Source organism: Astatotilapia calliptera, chromosome 9 (genome assembly GCF_900246225.1).
Source record: "Astatotilapia calliptera chromosome 9, fAstCal1.2, whole genome shotgun sequence".
NCBI classification, from domain to species: domain Eukaryota; kingdom Metazoa; phylum Chordata; class Actinopteri; order Cichliformes; family Cichlidae; genus Astatotilapia; species Astatotilapia calliptera.
Genome location: NC_039310.1, coordinates 211,627 through 233,024, shown reverse-complemented (window position 1 = coordinate 233,024; position 21,398 = coordinate 211,627). Strand labels below are relative to the sequence as shown.

At 45.1% G+C, this 21,398-nt stretch overlaps 1 pseudogene; it reads left to right on the top strand.

Moving 5' to 3' along the window:
• The first annotated feature begins 5,340 nt into the window (after positions 1–5,340).
• Positions 5,341–21,398, top strand: part of LOC113029837 (uncharacterized) — a 49,686-nt pseudogene continuing 33,628 nt past the window's right edge.

Here is a 21,398-nt window from a genome sequence, read left to right as displayed (position 1 = left end):
GAACAGGAGGTGGTTACCATTAATGATGGATGGAAAGTGAAACAAACGCATGCACATGCAGGGCACTTGAATCCACATTCACTGGACCCATTAATAAGATGATTGGGATTCAAAAATCATGCAGCTCTTTAGTCTTTATTTTGCGGCTCCGGGTGGTTTGGGAAAATAAATTAGAAGTATTTAGCTGAAGTGAATTTTATTTGTGTTTAGTTCTTTTTTTCACTTGTAGTTCTAAATTGGAAGATTATTGGGATTTTGAAATATAAAAATAAAATTATATCTTATTATTTTTTCATCGCTCAAAATAAGCGGCACACTCGCGGAAGCCGGTGTACCCGCCGAAACGCCGTGCATTTATCGAGACTTTCAACCCCAGCTAGGCCAATTATGGATCTTCGGATCCACATTATGTCAGCAGCTGTTCCCCACCGTGAACTAAACAAAAACAAACATAAAAGCAAACACCGCTCACGCCTCGGATGACAGCAGACACTGTGCGCAGAGGTTCGGGACCATAAGTCTTATTGTAAACATATCACGGCAGACCCGACGATGTTTGCATGAACACGCTTTTCAGCATCTCTTTATTGACCACTGTTCACACACGGTTGCTGTACGCACACAGCCGGCTGTAGCTCTTCAGCCCGACACAGACCAACACAACAGCAGAGAGAGCACAGATTTTAAGGTGATGAGGTGTGATTGCGGGTGCCGGTCAGGTGCGTCCGCCTCCCCTGCAGCGGCGCTGCAGACCACGCCCTGCCACACACATTAACCAGGTAAAATACATATTTCGGCAGAATTTTGCAAATATCTATTTTTTTTTAGCAGCATAGTGCTTTTTTTTCAATTATTTTTTAAAAGTCAGGTCAAGGCTCCAAAAGCCCAAAGGCGATATAAGTGTGGTGGCTCACAACAGTTTTTGTTTGCTGGATCATTTTAGTTCAGCTGGGTGTCTTTCCTTTTGTTATATTTCTTTAAGAGTTCAAAATGTGTTAATTACATAAATAAAATGTAATTTTCTCTGTAGCACTTCATGGATTTCATAAGCAACACACTTTAGTTGCTCTGTCGATTCTTTTAAAAAGCAGTTAAAAACTTTTCTTTTCAAACAAGCCTTTTGTTGATCTACGTATTTTATAATCTTTCCATTCTTTACATTTGATCTTTTACATTGTGTATAATGCCTATTTATTGTATTGTTTATTTTAATATTTGTGTACAGCGCTTTGTGACTGCCTGTCTATGAAAAGCGCTTAATAAATAAACTTTACTTACTTACGTTAGTTGTTCACACAAAGCATAAAGGTAAAAAAAATAAAAAATAAAAATAAAAAAAACACCCAGCACGCCCCTGCGGGCGGTTTATCCTTCAAGCTCGGGTCCTCTACCAGAGGCCTGGGAGGTTGAGGGTCCTGCGCAGTATCTTAGCTGTTCCCAGGACTGCGCTCTTCTGGACAGAGATCTCCGATGTTGTTCCCAGGATCTGCTGGAGCCACTCGCCTATCTTGGGAGTCACCGCACCTAGTGCTCCGATTACCACGGGGACCACCGTTACCTTCACCCTCCACATCCTCTCGAGCTCTTCTCTGAGCCCTTGGTATTTCTCCAGCTTCTCGTGTTCCTTCTTCCTGATATTGCTGTCATTCGGAACCGCTACATCGATCACTACGGCTGTCTTCTTCTGTTTGTCTACCACCACTATGTCCGGTTGGTTAGCCACCACCATTTTGTCCGTCTGTATCTGGAAGTCCCACAGGATCTTAGCTCGGTCATTCTCCACCACCCTTGGGGGCATCTCCCATTTTGACCTCGGGACTTCCAGGTTATACTCCGCACAGATGTTCCTGTACACTATGCCGGCCACTTGGTTATGGCGTTCCATGTATGCCTTGCCTGCTAGCATCTTGCACCCTGCTGTTATGTGCTGGATTGTCTCTGGGGCATCTTTACACAGCCTGCACCTGGGGTCTTGCCTGGTGTGATAGACCCCAGCCTCTATGGATCTTGTGCTCAGAGCTTGTTCTTGTGCTGCCATGATTAGTGCCTCTGTGCTGTCTTTCAGTCCAGCTTTGTCCAGCCACTGGTAGGATTTCTGGATATCAGCCACCTCCTCTATCTGCCGGTGGTACATACCGTGCAGGGCTCTGTCCTTCCATGATGGTTCCTCGTCTCCCTCCTCTTTCTTGGGTTTCTGCTGCCTGAGGTATTCACTGAGCACTCAGTCAGTTGGGGCCATCTTCCCAATGTATTCTTGGATGTTCGTTGTCTCATCCTGGACTGTGGTGCTGACACTCACCAGTCCCTGGCCCCCTTCCTTCCGCTTAGCGTACAGCCTCAGGGTGCTGGACTTGGGGTGAAACCCTCCATGCATGGTAAGGAGCTTTCTTGTCTTTATGTCAGTGGCTTCTATCTCCTCCTTTGGCCAGCCTATTACCCCAGCAGGGTACCTGATCACGGGCAGGGCGTACGTGTTGATGGCCCGGATCTTGTTCTTACCATTCAGCTGACTCCTCAGGACTTGCCTGACCCTCTGCAGGTACTTGGTGGTTGCAGCTTTTCTAGCGGCCTCTTCATGGTTCCCATTTGCCTGCGGGATCCCCAAGTACTTGTAACTGTCCTCTATGTCTGCAATGTTGCCTTCTGGTAGTTCAATCCCCTCAGTTCTGACTACCTTCCCTCTCTTTGTTACCATCCGACTACACTTCTCCAGTCCGAACGACATTCCAATGTCATTGCTGTATAGCCTGGTAGTGTGGATCAGTGAATCGATGTCTCGTTCACTCTTGGCATACAGCTTGATGTCATCCATGTACAGGAGGTGGCTGACAACTGCTCCGTTCCGTAGTCTGTATCCGTAGCCAGTCTTGTTAATGATCTCACTGAGGGGGTTCAGGCCTATGCAGAACAGCAGTGGGGACAGAGCATCTCCTTGGTAGATCCCGCACTTGATGGTGACTTGTGCTATGGGCTTGGAGTTGGCCTCTAGTGTTGTACGCCACATCCCTATTGAGTTCCTGATGAAGGCTCTTAGGGTCCCATTGATCTTGTACAATTCTAGGCATTCCAGTATCCAGCTGTGGGGCATTGAGTCATAGGCCTTCTTGTAATCAATCCAGGCAGTGCACAGGTTGGTCAGTCTGGTCTTGCAGTCTCGGCTGATTGTTCTGTCTACCAGTAGCTGGTGTTTTGCGCCTCTGGTATTCTTGCCAATTCCTTTCTGTGTCCCGCTCATGTATTGACCCATGTGCCTGTTCATCTTAGCCGATATGATGCCTGACAGGAGCTTCCATGTAGTACTGAGGCAGGTTATTGGTCGGTAGTTGGAGGGGACCGGTCCCTTCTTGGGGTCCTTGGGGATCAGGACCGTCCGGCCTTCAGTTAGCCATTCCGGGTGTCTCTCGTTAACTAGCAGCTGGTTCATTTGTGCTGCCAGACGCTCGTGGAGTGCAGTTAGCTTCTTCAGCCAGTAGGCGTGAACCATGTCGGGCCCTGGTGCTGTCCAACTCTTCATACTGGAGACCCTTTCTTGGATATCTGCCACTGTGATGGTTACTGGACCCTGTTCAGGGAGGTCGCTGTGGTCTGCCCTCAGATCCAATAGCCACTGAGCATTGCCGTTATGGGTTGCATCCTTCTCCCATATGCTCTTCCAGTATTGCTCCGTCTCCAGCCTTGGTGGTGCTGTTCTCTTATTGTTCCCTTGCCACTGAGAGTACACCTTTGCTGGTTCTGTGGAGAACAGCTGGTTTATTCTCCTGCCTTCTATCTCTCTGGTGTACCTCCTCAAGCGGCTGGCCAAGGCTGTGAGTCTTTGCTTGGCAGTTTCCAAGGCCTCAGGTATGGACAGCTTGCTGTATTTCTTAGGCACCTTATTTGTCGCACCTTTCTGCAACTCCGTTAGTTGGCTAACCTCTCTCCGTGCTACTTTGATCTTGCCCTCTAGCCTCATTCTCCATGGAGGGTACTGCCCCTTGTGGCTGTTCAACTTGTAGCCAAGCATCTCACTGATCACTGCTGCCGTATTGTAGATCAGCTTGTTAGTGTCGGTAATCGTGGTTGTAGGTATTGCCCGTAGTGCTGCATTAACATCATCTAGCAGACCTTCTGAGGGTACTTCACGTAATCTTGGTAACCGGCTACGGGGTATCCAGGTTTCAAGCTTGGCCATGATCCTATTTTTCAGGTCAGTTCCTCTCGCACTCAACAATCCTTCTCCTATCACACTTGGGGCTATGTACCCAATCTCGGGTGGGGGTGATGATATCTCCCCCCTGACCTGGCGTCCTGACTCCTCCTTGCCGTAGCATTTGTGTTGTACCTCGTCAATCTCTAGCTGTGAGAGTAGTCCCTTCTTTCGAATGTTGGAACACTGAGCTACTAGTTGTTTCGCCGTCATTGTGGATGTTGGGTATCGAAGAATCCATAGGTCCCTCATCCTATTCATGTAGCCCCTTCCGCCGGGGTTACTTGCGTAGTAGCATTCCAACAACGCCCTGTTTTCGTCCCTTGCCCACCGATGCCTTCTTGTTCCAGTAGCCCACTTTTCGTCAGGGTGCCCTGGTTCCTCAACACCTGACGCGGACCTTGTTGATCCGGGCGACGTCCGAGCCGGCATGCCTTCATATTTATCTGTCTCGCTCATGTCTGCGGTAGGCTTGCTTAGCATAGGGGGTCTAGCCTTAGGACCCTTACTGGATACAGACGCCCCAGGCAGGAATCGAACTTGCGATCCTCTGTTCCAAAGGCGTGTAGTCTAACCACTACGCTATCCAGCTGCTATGGGTATATATATATATATATATATATATATATATATATACACACACACACATATTAGGGGTGCAACGATACACAAAATTCACGGTTCGGTTCGGTTCGATACTTTGGTGTCACGGTTCGATATTTTTTCGATACAAAATAAAATGTTCATGCCTTTTTAATTTGTCATTTATTAAAATTATAAATATATATTTTAACTCAAAAGTACAGTTTTAAAATTTAACCCTAACCCTTGTGCGTGTTTTTTATTTTGACAGCGAATGTGCACCTGCGGACCACTTATGTGCAGCCCTGGTTATTTAGCTCGTCATATTGCAGCCACAGAAATTATTTTGTCCATGAAACCATAAAGCTGCACTTTCTTTTTGCCTTATAGTCTGATTTGACAAAGATACTTCCGGTTGAGTGAACGCTGGCGCGACTGGCTGCCGCTACTCACCGGCCGCCACTCACCACTATCGCTAACGTTAACGCTACTGGACTCTGGACTTTTGGACTTCTGTCCTACTCCTGTTTCTAAGGCCCACCGGTGTCCCTGCCCGGCTGTTCCTGTCCATGATGTGGCCTTTCAGGATCTATGTACTCTCAGTGTGGGTCTGGATCCTTATGTCATCGATCTACCGACTCGGCACTGGACTTCATCAATATACAGCTGATGAGCTCCTCCGGCTCCGCTTCTCTTTAGCTGCTCCGCCATTGGCTGCTCTTCATTTCCACACGGACATTGCCTTCCTCCCTCGCCGAAAGTACGTACATCGAGGCTCCCGTCGGTATTTCCATCAGGATAATTCCAAACCAATTCAGTCCTTCTGGTCCACCTCTGGTCGCTCTCAACGGAACCCCTGCAGGTCTATTGACCACAATGTTCTGACTGGTCTGCCTAGGTCGGCTAACACTCTCATCCAGTCCGACAGTATTCCTGTCAACTTCGGCCTGCTTAATATCCGTTCGCTTACGAACAAAGGACATCTCATCCAGGATCTCCTAACAGACCGTAAGTTTGACTTTTTCTGCTTGACTGAGACATGGCAACAGCCCAATGACTTTTCGCAACTCAACGACTCCACCCCCCCGGGGTTTGTTTACACCTGCCAACCTCGCGAGTCCGGCCGTGGTGGTGGCCTCGCGATAATCTATCGCGAGAACTGGAAAGTCTCGCCGCTGTCCGCCCCTACGTACAGCTCCTTTGAATCTGCTGTTTGTCAACTTTCAGGACCTACCCCAACTGTAATAGCTGTCATCTACCGCCCCCCCAAAATTTAATTCTGTTTTTATCAGTGACTTTGCCGATCTGCTGACCAATCTAGCTACTGTCTCCCCTAATATAATATTGCTGGGTGACTTTAACGTTCACGTGGACAACTGCGACCATCCTCTTACCAAGGACCTTCTATCCTGCCTTGATAGCTTCAGCCTTAAACAATACATAAACTTCCCTACCCACATTAAGGGCCACACTTTGGACTTAGTCTGCTGTTCTGGACTTACCCCTCCATCTGTACAGCTGACGAACTGCCAATTTCGGACCATCTACTTCTCTCCTTTAATGTTCACATGACCCTCTCTGTAATTAACAACCCCCGTATTATCTCTTTCCGGAATATTAAGAATATAAATCTTGATATCCTTTCCTCTGCTTTTTCTAGCTGCTTGTCTTCTAACAACTTAGCTATTCAAGAGGACCTGGTACTTTTTTATAATCATAGCCTTAGTAGTATTTTAAATTCCCTGGCTCCACAAAAAACCAGAACTGTACTTTTTTCTCGCTCTGCACCCTGGTACACCCCTGAACTCCGGCTACTGAAAGCTAAAGGCCGACAGCTTGAACGCCTCTATAAGAAAACTGGCCTTACTATTCATAAGGATATGTTTAATAACCACGTTCTGTTTTACCAGGAATGTATTAGTCAAACCAAATCTGCTTATTACTCTGCTATTGTCTGCTCAAGTAAGAACTCTACCAAGACCCTTTTCTCACTATTCAATTCTTTTAACAGGCCACCTGATTCTCTCCCTGCTCATCTCTATTCATCTAACTTCTGTGATGCTCTAATGCTATTCTTTATTGATAAAATTCATAAAATACACTTAGACCTGGACCCTAATGCTCAATGTAGCTTCTCTGTCCTAACTCCTCCCCCTTCTCACTTCCTCTCTGTTTTTCAACTTCCATCCTTAGCTGATATTGCTGATCTCATCCATAAATCAAAGCCTTCTACCTGCCAGCTCGATCCTATCCCCACTGTCCTCGTCAAAGCCTGCTTACTCCCTCTCCTTCCCCTCATATCTGCTATTATTCACTCTTCACTCACCACTGGAACTGTTCCTGCTTCCTTCAAAGTTGCTGCTATTACCCCAATTCTGAAAAAAACTGGTCTAGATCCCAACAACTTTAATAATTTTCGTCCTATCTCCAATCTACCATTTCTCTCAAAAATCCTTGAAAAAATAGTTGCTTCACAAGTCCATCTTCACCTAACTGATAATAACCTTTACGAACAGTTCCAGTCCAGCTTTCGTCCTTTACATAGCACTGAAACTGCTCTTATAAAAATAACAAACGACCTTCTTATAGCAGCTGATTCTGGTCTCCTCTCCATCCTTATCCTTCTTGATCTGAGTGCAGCTTTTGACACCATCTCTCATCCCATTCTCCTTAACAGATTAGCTTCTATTGGTCTCTCTCACACTCCACTAGCCTGGTTTAAATCATACCTATCTGACCGCACTCAGTTCATTCAATTAAAATCCTTCACTTCTCAGCTTTCTCCTTTATCCACTGGGGTGCCCCAGGGATCTGTCCTCGGGCCCCTTCTTTTCATCATCTACCTTCTTCCACTCGGACATATTTTTCGTAAATATAATATTCAGTTCCACTGCTACGCCGATGACACCCAGCTCTATCTCGCTACCAAACCTGACTCTACTCTTCCTCCACCCTCCCTCATCCTCTGTCTAGCTGAACTTAATTCTTGGTTCTCCTCCAACTTTCTTAAACTCAACAGCAATAAATCGGAACTTCTTCTGGTTGGCACCAAACGACTGCTATCCAGAATTAACAACTTCTCTCTCACCATCAATAACTCGCTGGTCCCTATCTCTCCTTCTGTGAAAAGCTTGGGTGTCATTCTCGATAGCACATTATCCTTTAACTCGCATATCAATAATATTACACGTGCAGCATATTTCCAACTCCGTAACATTAATCGCCTCCGCCCCTTCCTCACACCTCACGCAACTGCCATTCTCATCCATAATCTTGTTATCTCTAGAATTGACTACTGCAACTCATTATTATTTGGCCTCACACAAAAATCTATCAACAAGCTCCAACTTGTCCAGAACTCTGCTGCCCGTATTATTACTAGGACTTCTTCTACCCACCACATCTCCCCAATCCTGAAGCAACTTCACTGGCTCCCGGTCAAATTTCGCATCCATTTTAAAATAATTCTGTATACATTCAAGGCTATTCATTCTCTCTGACTTATTACAGATGAAGCTCCCATCCGGCTGCCTCAGATCTTCATCTTCTCTTTCTCTCTCTGTTCCCTCTGCTCGTCTGATCACAATGGGAGAGAGGGCCTTTAGTTGCTCTGCCCCTCGACTTTGGAATTCCCTACCCCCGGACCTCAGAAATATTAGCTCATTCTCTCTTTTTAAGTCCACCCTTAAAACTCATCTGTTTAAAATTGCCTATTCTTAAATTTCTGTATGTTTTAACTTTTATCTTCTATTTTTATCATTGTGTATATTTCCAGTTTTTATCTGTTGTACAGTGTCCTTGGGTGCTTTGAAAGGCGCTATTTAAATAAAATGTATTATTATTATTATTATTATTATTATTATTATTATTATTTGTCATAACTTCTCCGTTTTGTGGTAAGCTTTTCTTTGGCTGTCACTTCTTCACCCTGACCTGTCTTATTTGGCTCAGCAGAACTAAAATATATATCCTGCTGCTTTTACACGGACTCACATAAGCTCAGCGATTCTCTGCACGATCAACCTCTCACATGTTTAAGCTGCGGGAGATTTCACTTGTCATGTTTGCGTAGTAAGCTAACGATTGATAAGACGATGTCAGAGGAATTGGTGCACAAATTATCATCACTCACAGATCAGTGCTGTCGCTCTCTATACACAGTTCGCACGATTGCAAAGTGAAAGCAAAAAAACAAGCGCAAATTCAAACACGATTTCAATATGTCACATATTGTCACTTCCGGCGCCCCCCGTGTGCGGCAGCCTGTTACAGCAGCTCTGCTCATTCTGAGTTTCTTTCTTTCTTATCTTTTTTCTCGTAATTTTTTTGTAACTAACGTATTAGTAATTAGACTCTGCAACCATGTTCTACCGTTTTGTGCTAGTCCTGGTCGTTTTTCTCAGTTTATTTCTACTTTTTTCACCCGTGTCTGGGGACCCAGAGCAGAGATCCTTTGTTTACAGTAAGGATCAGCTGTTAGCGCTGCGTCCTGCAGCGGTACTGCCGGCGGACAGACCCGATATTCCCAGCGAGCTGAGGAGGAAAAGACGGGGGTGTCGTGCTGGGAAGGAGCGCCGTCGCCCGAGAAGGAGACGTTATCGACCATCTCTTCCTTCTGTAATTATTGGAAACGTAAGATCTTTGTCCAATAAGATGGATGAGCTCATGTCACTAACCTGGTCACAGAGGGAGTACCGGCAATGTAGCATCATGATGCTAACGGAGTCGTGGCTAACATCGCTAACTCCAGACACAAGCGTGACACTACCGGGATTCCAGCTGCTGCGAGCGGACAGGACCAGAGACAGCGGTAAGAGGAAAGGAGGGGGACTGGCAGTTTTTGTGAACGACAGATGGTGTAACCCTGGGCACATCACTGTAAAAGAGCAACTCTGCAGCAGAGACATTGAGCTGTTAGCCATTAGCATGCGTCCGTACTACCTGCCCCGGGAGTTCTCGCATGTTATCGCGATAACAGCGTATGTCCCCCCTCGGCCAATGCGGATGCAGCCTGTGACTCTCTCCACTCTGTGGTCAGCAGACTGCAAACACAATCACCGAGAGCCCTTCTCATAATATCAGGGGACTTCAATCATGCCTCACTGGACTCCACACTGCCCACCTTCACCCAGTATGTGACCTGCCCAACCAGAGTCAATAAAACACTGGACTTACTGTATGCCAATGCAGAAGAGGCATACAGTTCATCACCTCTCCCTCCCCTGGGCAGATCTGATCACAACCTGGTGCACCTTGTCCCTGTGTATGAGCCCTTAGTGCGCAGGGAGCCACCAGCCACCCGCACAGTACAGAGATGGTCAGAGGAGAGCGAGGAGGCTCTTAAGGATTGTTTTGAGTCGACTGTGTGGGAGGTGATTTGTGATGACCACGGAGAGGACATCGACAGCCTTACTATATGCATTACTGACTATATAAACTTCTGTGTGGATAACACTGTACCTACCAGGACTGTACGGTGTTTCTCCAACAACAAACCTTGGATTACCCCAGAAATTAAAACCGTCCTCAAGCAGAAGAGGAGGGCCTTCAAATCCAGAGACAAAGAGGAGTTGAAAAGGGTGCAGAGAGAGCTGAGGGGACTGATAAGGAATGGGAAGGAGAGCTACAGGCAGAAGATGGAGAACCAGCTTCAACAAAACAACGTTGGTGAAGTCTGGAGAGGCCTCAGAACCATCTCGGGCCACAAACAGCAGAACTCTCTGCCTGGGAGGGATGTGAGGTGGGCAAATGAACTGAATCATTTCTTCAACAGATTTGATTCAGCCATGAGGCAGTCTACAACATCGGCTGCAGACTCACCCACCCCCACTGCTGCTGTTCCACCTCAGACACTTCACACCTCCTCTATTCACCCTGCTCACTCCCCCCCACCCCCAACTGCAGCATCCAATACACACTCAACACAAGGCTCCAGCCTGTCTCTCTCAACCACCCAGGTTAGGAGAGAACTGAGGAGGATTAATGGCAAGAAGGCAGCGGGTCCAGATGGCATCAGCTCGAGGGTCGTCAGGTCCTGCGCGGACCAACTGTGTGGGGTGATGGAGCACCTCTTCAACCTGAGCCTGAGGTTGGGAAGAGTCCCACAGCTCTGGAAAACCTCCTGTGTTGTACCAGTGCCAAAGACTTCACGCCCCAAGGACCTCAACAGCTACAGGCCGGTGGCTCTGACATCCCACCTGATGAAGACCCTGGAGCGGTTGGTCCTGGCTCAGCTTCGGCGCCTAATAAGCTCATCACTGGACCCACTTCAGTTTGCCTACCAGCCTGGCATTGGAGCGGATGATGCCGTCATTCACCTCCTACATCTTTCCCTCGCTCACCTGGAGACCGCTGGAAGCACTGTGAGAATCATGTTCTTTGATTTCTCCAGTGCCTTCAACACTATTCTTCCCTCGGTTCTAAAGGACAAGCTGGTGAACTCTGGAGTGGACCATCACCTCACTACCTGGATCCTGGACTACCTCACCGACCGACCACAGTATGTGAGGACTCAGGGCTGTGTGTCGGACAGGGTCGTCTGCAGTACGGGGGCCCCACAGGGAACGGTTCTGGCTCCGTTCCTCTTCACCATCTACACTGCAGACTTCTCCCACAATTCCACCCAGTGCTTCCTGCAGAAGTTCTCTGATGACTCTGCAATAGTCGGCCTCATTACTGATGGGGACGACAAGGAGTACAGAGGTCTGACCCAAGACTTTGTGGACTGGTGCCAGCTGAACTACCTCCAGATCAACGCTAGTAAAACCAAGGAACTGGTGGTAGACTTCCGCAGGCACAAGCATTCTCCACTGCAACCACTGAACATCCAAGGTATGGACATTGAGGCTGTGGACAGCTACAGGTACCTTGGTGTTCATCTGAACAATAGACTGGACTGGACTCATAACTCAGACGCCCTCTACAGGAAAGGGCAGAGCAGGCTGTACCTGCTGCGGAGACTCAGGTCGTTTGGAGTGGAGGGCCCACTCCTGAAGACCTTCTATGACTCTGTTGTGGCTTCTGCTATCTTTTATGGCGTGGTCTGCTGGGGCGGCAGCATCTCTGCTGGGGACAGGAAGAGACTGAACAGGGTGATCCGAAGAGCCAGCTCTGTTCTAGGATGCCCTCTGGACCCAGTGGAGGTGGTGAGTGACAGGAGAACGGCGGCTAAGCTGTCATCCCTGATGGACAACATCTCCCACCCCATGCAGCAGACTGTGACAGCACTGAGCAGCTCCTTCAGTGGGAGACTGCGGCACCCACGGTGTGGGATGGAGAGATTTCGCAGGTCTTTCCTCCCCACTGCTGTCAGACTCCATAATAAAGACTTTAACTGATCAAGCACACACATCCATACATATGCAATAATACTAAGTGCAATAATCCTTTCTGTCGTCGTTGTATTTTTACTCAGTTGTATATAGTATTTGTATTTGTATTCTATTTTTATCTTATTGTATATTTATTTTATTTTATTCTACTGTATATAGTATTTTATTTTATTCTATTCTGTACAGTTGTGTACTGTATTTATTCTTATTGTATTCTAATTTTTGCCTCATAACTTTTGCACTGTCCACTCCTGCTGTGACAAAACAAATTTCCCACGTGTGGGACTAATAAAGGTTATCTTATCTTATCTTATCTTATATTGACAGTGGCTCACCGATGCCAATGACATAATTACCCAGCTACATTTCTGAAAGAATGCAAAAGCATTGACATATATTTTTCCTTCCTACAATAGCCCGACGGGCAGGGAAGAGATAGATTTTGGTAGCCCGACTGAAAAAATCGCTAGCCCCAGGACGTCGGGCTAGCGATATTGCAAGCCCTGTATCTGATTGAGGAATCACTCATCTTTGGAAAAGAGAGTTTATTACAGAGAAATGGCTCTTTCCAAAATAAAAGCTATACTATCCGCTTCTTCTGGGCTATATTCTCAGCAGCATAAGGAGAATCATGTGCTAACAGCTGTCTAAATGACTCGGCTAAAGTTAGTAGCATGCTTGTTGTTTTTGTTTTTGCACTAGGATGATGTCGGCGTAAATGTGCAGTCATATTCATTGTGTTCCCACTAGTGCTTTCAGGTTAATCTCGTTGAAATGACCTTAACGCCACAACACGGCAAATCTCCGTTAACGAGCTACCGCCGATCGCCCCGTGCATGGGGCTAGACGGCCAACACGTTAACGAGCTAACTGCGCTAACACACTAGTTCCCACCCATGTAATTGAGCATTGCGTGGCACATCCAACATACTGTTTTACTTTAGTCCATGACGCGCTTACCTTCAGGGTCATACGTCACATGAAAAACAAAATAATTCCAAACGCCAGATCTGAATGAGGGTGGGGGAGGTCCATGTTGCAAGGAGAGCTTAACTTCTGTCTTGCTAGCTTGCCCTGCGCTCTTCCTTCTGATTATGCTGTGTGTGTTGAGCGCTCAGTGGATCTGCGCTCGACAGTGCAGCCTAGGCGGAGTAGTCGAACGCAGATTCACTGAGCGCTCAACACAGACAGCATCGTCAGAAGGAAAGTTGATAAAATAAATTAAAAATTTTGTATTGTTCGATACATATGCGTACCGAACCGAAAGCACTGTATCGAACGGTTCAATATCGATACGAATATCGTTGCACCCCTAATATATATATATATATATATATATTAAAAAAAAAACACCCAGCACGCCCCTGCGGGCGGTTTATCCTTCAAGCTCGGGTCCTCTACCAGAGGCCTGGGAGCTTGAGGGTCCTGCGCAGTATCTTAGCTGTTCCCAGGACTGCGCTCTTCTGGACAGAGATCTCCGATGTTGTTCCCGGGATCTGCTGGAGCCACTCGCCTAGCTTGGGAGTCACCGCACCTAGTGCTCCGATTACCACGGGGACCACCGTTACCTTCACCCTCCACATCCTCTCGAGCTCTTCTCTGAGCCCTTGGTATTTCTCCAGCTTCTCGTGTTCCTTCTTCCTGATATTGCTGTCATTCGGAACCGCTACATCGATCACTACGGCCGTCTTCTTCTGTTTATCTACCACCACTATGTCCGGTTGGTTAGCCACCACCATTTTGTCCGTCTGTATCTGGAAGTCCCACAGGATCTTAGCTCGGTCATTCTCCACCACCCTTGGGGGCATCTCCCATTTTGACCTCGGGACTTCCAGGTTATACTCGGCACAGATGTTCCTGTACACTATGCCGGCCACTTGGTTATGGCGTTCCATGTATGCCTTTCCTGCTAGCATCTTGCACCCTGCTGTTATGTCCTGGATTGTCTCTGGGGCATCTTTACACAGCCTGCACCTGGGGTCTTGCCTGGTGTGATAGACCCCAGCCTCTATGGATCTTGTGCTCAGAGCTTGTTCTTGTGCTGCCATGATTAGTGCCTCTGTGCTGTCTTTCAGTCCAGCTTTGTCCAGCCACTGGTAGGATTTCTGGATATCAGCCACCTCCTCTATCTGCCGGTGGTACATACCGTGCAGGGGCCTGTCCTTCCATGATGGTTCCTCATCTCCCTCCTCTTTCTTGGGTTTCTGCTGCCTGAGGTATTCACTGAGCACTCAGTCAGTTGGGGCCATCTTCCCAATGTATTCTTGGATGTTCGTTGTCTCATCCTGGACTGTGGTGCTGACACTCACCAGTCCCCGGCCCCCTTCCTTCCGCTTAGCGTACAGCCTCAGGGTGCTGGACTTGGGGTGAAACCCTCCATGCATGGTAAGGAGCTTTCTTGTCTTTATGTCAGTGGCTTCTATCTCCTCCTTTGGCCAGCCTATTACCCCAGCAGGGTACCTGATCATGGGCAGGGTGTACGTGTTGATGGCCCGGATCTTGTTCTTACCGTTCAGCTGACTCCTCAGGACTTGCCTGACCCTCTGCAGGTACTTGGTGGTTGCAGCTTTTCTAGCGGCCTCTTCATGGTTCCCATTTGCCTGCGGGATCCCCAAGTACTTGTAACTGTCCTCTATGTCTGCAATGTTGCCTTCTGGTAGTTCAATCCCCTCAGTTCTGACTACCTTCCCTCTCTTTGTTACCATCCGGCTACACTTCTCCAGTCCGAACGACATTCCAATGTCATTGCTGTATAGCCTGGTAGTGTGGATCAGTGAATCGATGTCTCGTTCACTCTTGGCATACAGCTTGATGTCATCCATGTACAGGAGGTGGCTGACAACTGCTCCGTTCCGTAGTCTGTATCCGTAGCCAGTCTTGTTAATGATCTCACTGAGGGGGTTCAGGCCTATGCAGAACAGCAGTGGGGACAGAGCATCTCCTTGGTAGATCCCGCACCTGATGGTGACTTGTGCTATGGGCTTGGAGTTGGCCTCTAGTGTTGTACGCCACATCCCCATTGAGTTCCTGATGAAGGCTCTTAGGGTCCCATTGATCTTGTACAATTCTAGGCATTCCAGTATCCAGCTGTGGGGCATTGAGTCATAGGCCTTCTTGTAATCAATCCAGGCAGTGAACAGGTTGGTCAGTCTGGTCTTGCAGTCTCGGCTGATTGTTCTGTCTACCAGTAGCTGGTGTTTTGCGCCTCTGGTATTCTTGCCAATTCCTTTCTGTGTCCCGCTCATGTATTGACCCACATATATATATATATATATATATATATATATATATATATATATATATATACAGTGCTATCTTCATTTTAGATGTCAGTGTTTTCTTTTGCGTGGAAACCGGGTCCAAGTGGCTCTTTGGGTGTTAAAGGTTGCAGACCCCTGGTCTAGCTAAAGATCTGGATATGGGGTTTAGCCCTGCAGAAAATCAGTGGGGACAGAGCTTCTCCTTGGTAAATCATCAGCTTAATAGTTAATGGATCATCTTGAAATTGGTGTCTAGTGTTGTTTGCCATATCCCAGTTGAATTCTGGGTGAAGGCTCTTAGGGTCCTGTTGATCTTGTACAGTTTTAGGCATCCCAGGATCCATGTGCTATGCATTGAGTCAAGACTGTCTGGCCTTCGGTTAGCCATTCTATGTATCTTATACACTGTTAGGTGGTTCATTCGTGCTGCCATGGCGCGCAGTTAGCTTCTTTAGCTAGTTGGTGTGGATTATGTCAGAGTGGTGACATGTCAGGGTGTTGCTATCCAGCTCTTCATATTTGAGACTCTTTCCTTGGATATACCAGATGGTTACTGGCAAGGTTACCATAGTTAACTGAAACAAAAAAACCCTAAAACTTAAAAAACACTCATGTAAGACCTCTTTCAATACTTGGGATACAGATTTGAATGCTTACCTGGGTGCTGGACCAATAGCTAAGGTTCAACTACTAGAGCAAATTGGATGACTAATAAAACGCTCTGAGAACTTGGTTAGATTAACTTGTATTCACAAATGAATAATCTCATATACATACAATGAAAACAATAGCATTACATGAAAGGAAAAATTGGGCCCAAATCAGGGAAAATAATAAACAAAACACTCCCTCGGGCGATTTTGCTCAGTCTCTCTAGTGTCAGGCCACACCTTGAAGTGCGAGTCCAGCAATAAGGCTTCTCCTTGCAGGATACGCAAAGGAGAAATGAGGTGCAATTCTGTCCTACCACGTAAGTAGACTCTGTACAGTTCAAGGCTCGTCCAAAGAATTTAGTTTTGTTTTCCGACCAATCATCTCAAGGACTCATGGAGGGGTACATCCGAAAAAACCTGACCTGTATAACAGAATCAGAGTAACTTTCAGAAATCTCCACTTAGACATCCATACATATATTTTTTCCTATATTTTCTACATACATTCTAGCAAAGTTGCAGTTTCTGCCTCTCCAGTGTACAGAAAGAAAGACAAAATATCCCCAAACACTGACAATGATTATTTCTTACTAAAGTAAACAACAAAATGGGCTCTCCTGGAGCTTCAAAATGTTGATGGTGCAGCGTCATAGCACAAAAAAATCCCCACCACCTTTTCTTTAAACTGCATTCACTTCACAATAAATACAACTAGAGGTTTGATACACAAACATACAATCTCTACAGCATACATTTAACCTGCAGTCTTTACATACAGTGTTATAGGAAGCTAACAAAATCTAATATAAGGTTTGATCTTCACAATTGTACATTTACAACCACAGGCTAATAGCAATGGCCGCGATAGCTGTTAGCATGTCATCGTTGATCGCTTAACATCACAATATTCTTACTCAGAACAAGTTAACTCACCCAGAAGAATCCCAGCAATAGCAAAACTCCTCTCCAATTAAGAACAGTACCCAGACAGTTTATTTCCTCTATACAATCCGGATAAAGAAAGCCAACCATGTTTCACACTTGGAAAACCAAAGTTTTTTTCCTCTCCCTTTTTCCTGATCTCAGTAGCACCCCCCCCCCCCCCCCCCCCCAATATACTTCAAAGACCATCTGGACATCATAAACACCTGCTATTTAATTATTTCTCATCAAAACAATTTTACTTAATAAAGCTTAATAATGAACACAACTTTTCAACCTCACTCATAACATACTCAAACCATTAGTAACTCTCTGAGGTTACACTCACACTGTGAAACAGTAAAACTAACAAATGTTTTTGTGAACTTCAAAAGCTAACTAAAATAAAATACAAGTTAAGAGCAAACATCCTTATTTTTTGTATCTATTACGTTGGCAAAAACATTATTCCAGCTATTGAAAGACATGTTTATTGTCTGTCACACTATAGCTTAACTGCATTGGAAATGTTTTTTTTTGTTTTGTTTTTTGGTCTTTTTATTTTTCATTTTGTTTTTATAATACCTGCCCTTATTTTCCTAAATCTTACCTTCACATATGCCTTCACATAGTAATTCAAAAGACTAAAACGAACACTGGTACTACTAAAAACTAAACTAAAACTAAACATCTGCAAAAGAAATTCAACTCTGGAAATGAACTGAAACTAAACTGAATTAAAAAGTCAAAACATAAAAAATAAATAAATGAAAACCACTTAGAAAATAAAAAAATATATTATAACTCTGGTTACTGGACCCTGTTCTGCAGTTCTGATACTATCCCTCCATGTTACCCTGATCTTGGTCTCTAGTCTCCTACTCCATGAATCTTACTGCTCCTTGTGGCTGCTTATCTTTCTCTGGTATAGATCTGCTGGCTTGTTTTAGTTATGGCCTGTAATGCCGCATTCACATCTTCTTGTAGACTTTCACATAGTCTTGGTAGTCAGCCAAGGACGGTCCAGGTTTCCAGGTCAGCCATGATGTTTTGCACAGGTCAGCTGCTCTTGCATTCAACACATCAGTTGTTCTTGTGGCTTGGTACCAAATCTCGTGGGTGGAGATGATATTTCCCCCCTGACCTAACGTCCTGGCTCGCCCTTGCCCTAGCATATGTGTTCTACCTCACCAGTCATTTGCTGTAATAGCAGTTGCTTATTCCTAATCACGCAGCTAGCTGCTCAGTGTTCCGTGATTAGGGAGTAAAGTTTTATTCTTCATTTTCTCTGTTCAATTAAATGTTATTCCTGGTCCATAAAGACATGGACGGGCGAGTTTGTTGTGAAGGAACTTGATTGCCCTGCAAAGGGTCCCGACCTTCAATCAATAGAATACTTTTGGTAAGAAATTGGAGCAGACAATGCAAGCCAGGTCTTTTTGTCCAACATCAGTGTTTCACTTCTGAGAAAACTGTAAAAAAAAAATTCTCATAAACACTTCAGGAAACCCTGTGCACACACACTAACACATCCTCCAACCACACACGCCCATATTTTGCTCAATTGCGGTTTATTTCACACCTCAAACATTTAGTAAACAATTAAGCAAATACAAGTAATCTGCAATAAATTACAGGTAGTAATAAAATAAACGACTAACTCTTTTACGCTGCGTCCGCACCTACACGGGTATTTTTGAAAACGCAGCTGTTTCGTCCACGTGTTTCGAATCACCGAAAACTGAGCTTTTTTAAAACTCTTTTTTGCGTTTACGTGTGGACGAGGAATACAGAGTTCGTCATGCAGCGTCAAAGGTATGAGCCTTTTTTCACGTCACGCTGTGGCCACATTATTGTTTACATGACATGAATCGCAGAATGGCAGGTAGAGACAAAATACTGTTAATCTGACTGTCTGCAGGTTTTACACGCAGTTACTGTCCCTCCATTTACAAAGGCAGAGGCGTCACGGTGGGATTATTTTACTGTAGCTGTTTTTTTCCTGTGTAATAATATTCAACATTGCTATGAATACATTTTTCAAAAAATGCCTCTCTGTGCAAAATGGGTCTAAAAACATAAACAACTGTGGGATCCTGTTTGTCTGTGATTTGAACCGAGGGAACAAATCGTGGCAGGATCAGCCTGATGTTATTTGTATCCAGCTGTAACTTTACTGTATAAAGAGCAAACATCTCCAACATGTCAGTTAGTCATTACAACAAGTGTTTGTGAAAAATCAAGAATGTGAATGGCCCAGCGCTGCTCCCGACGCAGGGAAAACCAATCCTGCAGGGAGACCTACCTCGGCACTTGTGCAGGTGAAGCCAAAGGGAAGATTTGCTTCACCATATTTTCTAGTCTTTGGCTTAGAATGAAGTTGGTTTGGAAACATATTCAGCGATGCTTCATCTCCTGCTTTGCGTTTCTGTGGGCGCCCGTGCTAGCAGTGTACAAGCGTTTTGTTTTTTTCCTTTTCATACCGCCCCCCCCCTCCCCTGCAATGGCTCTGCGCCCCCCCTAGGGGGTGGGCCCCACACTTTGGGAAGGTCTGGTCTAAGGTTTTGTCCATTTTTAGTTGCATGCAATTTTGTTTCACTAATAAAGGTTCAGTAAGAAAGATTTATAATCACTCATCTGCTCCTTTCCTGGGTGTTCAGCTGCTAATTTGTTCATCACATCACTATCACTTTCCCATGTTGTTGATCTCAATACTGACATCATTACTATAATCGAATCATCTTCTTGCTTGCTTTCTTTAAGCCAATCAGCCACCATTCTGTGTGGTTTAAATCAGTGCTCTCCATCATTCTCCCTTTCAGACTCTTTTGTGAACCCTCCGTCTGGCTGACAAAAGTGCCTCAGAGCTCTATCCAAGCTTCCATCTTCTTCTTCACCACGACCAAAGTCTAGACTCGTGTCCTGAATCCTATCTCTGATGGGATCTGTTCTGCCATGATGGGTCGTCAGAATCTAATCGCCAAACACATTAATTTCTCTAGCTTAGTAAATCTTGTTAATTCTTCCAAATGAGCCCTCCATATTGAACTATAATATCTAGAAGCTGATTAGCGCATGTGCAGGTCTAATGGCACACTTGTACAAGTGTTACTCTACCAATCTTTGTCTTTAGTTCTCATCTTGTCAGACAAGCTCTCATCCACTTTACCACCCGCATGTTGTTCCCTTCCCAACGTGGCTCTAGGATTGTACAACCAAAGATGATCTAATAGTCATAAAGAACGTGTATTAGACAATAAATATGATCAATAATAGTGCAATAAATAATTTAAAAGAACATTATGAAAAAGCCTAAAAAACCTTTTTAAAATTTGCAGTTGCTGTAGATTAAAGTTTTAATTTGCACCCCTCACTACCGGGTGTATCCTAAAATGCGTTGAATTGTACAAGATTAATCAGGACTATAAGAATCATCAGGAATTTGATGTGGCGAACAACACTAGAGGCCAACTTCAAGCCAACTGCACATGTCAAGATGCCCCATCTCCACAGCTGTCTGCAGTCAGCACAGTAAAGATGATCAATAACAGTGTCATTAATATTTTAAAAGAAAATTTTAGCCTAAAAAACATGCAGTTGCTGTAGATTTAAGCTCAGGGTGTAGCCCACCTCTTGCCCTTTACTTGCTGGGATATGCCCCCCGCTCCAGAGCCTCTTGAGAATAAGTGGACGAAGACGGATGGCTGGATGGCTGGATGGATGAATGGCATTGCCTGTGTGGTCAGATTTGTTCCTTTAAAATCTGTTGTCACACAAATTCTGTTAATGCTATGCGTACTGACAATTTAAAATATTACACTCTTATGATTCAAATCCAGCGGCAATAATTACAGCAAGCTGTCCGCTGCTATGCTTTTTTTCAATCGTTTGATTTAAAGGCAGTTTGTTAACACTTATATTCCTCAAAGTAACAAAAAAATCTGTACGCGCACACGTTTTCTCCACTTAGGATGGTAAAGGATGGCTCTCGTTTAGACTGCAGACAGTTATTAAGTCATAGCTTATGGAACACAATGTGGCCTGCATATTCAATATCTTCATTAAACAATTACTGTGCCTTTGTTAAATTGGCCGGCCAGATAATCTTATTAAGCCATTTGCCAGAGGCCTAATTCCATGAAAGGTGATACAGACTATTTTGAGGCATTGCTTGAGCTTTCATATCAGGACCTGGTATTGTGTTTGTAATAGCAAGGCAGTATTATTAAAAAGTAATGTGGGAGTTGAGATGATATTACATATAATGATTATGTATTCTTATTTCCTAATATAAGACTATGGAGACTCACAGGCCATGTTTAGTCATGCTGGCAGACGTTAAGCTTCTTCCACCTTCACATTGCTTCATTGTTGGATATACTACTGCATGGATACAATTCTTTTCTTGCCAATCAGTTTCACAAGTGTACTATTAGGAAACAGCATTTTTCTATTTTGAATTCAA